Raw genomic sequence first — 2514 nt, 5'->3', positions numbered from 1 at the left:
GGAGAGGTTGTGTGTGTGTGTGTGTAGTCGTGCTACTAGGTGACGGAGAGGTTGTGTGTGTGTGTGTAAACGTGCTACCAGGAGACAAAGAGGTTGTGTGTGTGTGCTGCCACTCTGCCAGGTGACGGAGAGGTTGTGTGTGTGTGTGTGTGTGTGTGTGTGTGTAGTCGTGCTACTAGGTGACGGAGAGGTTGTGTGTGTGTGTGTGTGTGTGTGTGTAGTCGAGCTACCAGGTGACAGAGAGGTTGTGTGTGTGTGTGTGTGTGTAGTCGTGCTACCAGGTGACGGAGAGGTTGTGTGTGTGTGTGTGTGTGTGTGTAGTCGTGCTACCAGGTGACGGAGAGGTTGTGTGTGTGTGTGTGTGTGTAGTCGTGCTACCAGGTGACGGAGAGGTTGTGTGTGTCGACCTGTTGGTTCTGTTGGATGTAGTTCTACACGAGAGATGTTGCTCTAAGCAGGCTAGATGGATGTGTGTGTCTGTGTGCTTCTTAGAGAACCTCTTGGTGGGGTGCTCTGTGTGTGTGTGTGTGTGTGTGTGTGTGTGTGTGTGTGCTGCTGTGCCGGCGGAAGATGAAGGGTGTGTTACACACTTCCTCTGTGTGTGAGCGGCACTGTTGTTCATTTAGTGTAATGGACGCATTGTGCCTGGTCAGCTAAACAGCGCTGGATTGAGCATATACGTGAGGAAGACCGAATCAGACACACACACACACACACACACACTAGAGATGTGCGGATGGACTATTATTCTATCCGCAACCGCATCATACAACTTACAGTATCATCCGTCCGCCCTCCATCCACATCTACATTTTTTCAGAACCACACCCGCCCGCCATCCGCTATTTGTTTAAGGTCTGCGACGCGAGAAAGCTCTCGTTCTAGAAAGATGCAGCTATTTAGTCTGATTAATGCCTATTACACTTCATTTTTAAACAAAAAGAAAGAAAGTCCGAATAGAATAACAACAAGCCATTCACATTACAGGCCAATTAACTCTATGCACTAGCTTGTCAGGGTGACGACTAGGACGAGCCTGTTCTGAAGACTCCCGTTAATTTTGACTGAGTGCACGTCTTTTCCAGGCAGACAGTGCAATCCATATCAGCAGGCCTAATACAATACATGTAAATGAACTTCTACTTTCTTATTGCACACTGCAGACGAAAACATAGGCTACCATAGGCAACTTAATTTAAACTTGTTGTTACCTTTGAGTTTGTCACGCACATTCACTGGCAGCGTTGCCATCTCTGATAGTAAACAAAGCAGCATGCACTGCATAGACACAACTAGACCAAATTACTGCCTGATGAGAATTTGATCGGTTCAACCACCACCCACCCGAATCTAATTAAAATATTATTTTTCGTAAGGTCATCCGCCCAATCCGCGGTTTAACCGCGGGCGGCTGTAACCGCTATCCACGCATCTCTAACTAACACACACACACACACACACACACAGATGTCAAGGCATCAGCGCACGCACACACACACACACACACGCACACACACACACACACACACGCACACATGCCCAGGTATCAGCACATACACACACACACACACACACACACACACACACATATATATATACAGTGAGGAGAAAATGTATTTGATACCATGCTAAAGTTGCCTAAAAAGAGGAATATAAAATCGTCATTTGACAATTGATCTTAATGTCTTAATTCAAAAATTGAGTAAAAATAAAACCGCTAAGTACGCCAATTTTCTTTGTGATGGAAGAATGTTTCGTAAATAAATAAATGTTCTTCCTAAATGCTAGGGGGAAGTAAGTATTTGACCCCCAATGTAACCCTATGGGAATTCAACACATAGGGTTAACATAGGGGCGGGCAGATTTTTATTTTTTAAGGCCAGCTATTTTATGGATTCAGGATATTATGCATCCTGATAAAGTTCCCTTGGCCGTTGGAATTAAGATAGCCCCACATCATTACATACCTTTCACCATAGCTAGAGATTGGCATGGTGCTTTTTCCAGTAGGCCTATTAGCCTGTTTGATGCTCATTGAGCTCAATGCAAATCAAACAGGCTAATAGGCCTACTGGAAAAAGCACCATGCCAATCTCTAGCTATGGTGAAGGGTATGTGATGATGTGGGGCTATTTTAATTTCAAAGGCCAAGGGAAATTTATCGGGATGCATAATATCCTAGATCCATGAAATAGCTGGCCTTTAAAAATAAAAATCTGCCTGCCCCTATGTTAACCCTATGTGTTAAATTCCCATAGGGTTACATAGGGGGTCAAATACTTCCTTCCCCTAGCATTTAAGGAAAACATTTATCTATTTACGATACATTCTTCAATCACAAAGAAAATTGGTGTCCTTGGCGGTTTGATTTGTACTAATTTTTTGAGTTAAGGCATTAAGATCAATTGTCAAATGATGATTTTATATTCCTGTTTTAGCAGGGTATCAAATACATGTGCTCCTCACTGTATATATATATATATATATATATATATACAGCATATATACTGTATA

Source organism: Sardina pilchardus, chromosome 10 (assembly GCF_963854185.1).
Source record: "Sardina pilchardus chromosome 10, fSarPil1.1, whole genome shotgun sequence".
Taxonomy (NCBI): domain Eukaryota; kingdom Metazoa; phylum Chordata; class Actinopteri; order Clupeiformes; family Clupeidae; genus Sardina; species Sardina pilchardus.
The sequence above is the reverse complement of the archived record's forward strand: the minus strand, read 5'-3'. Positions refer to the sequence as shown.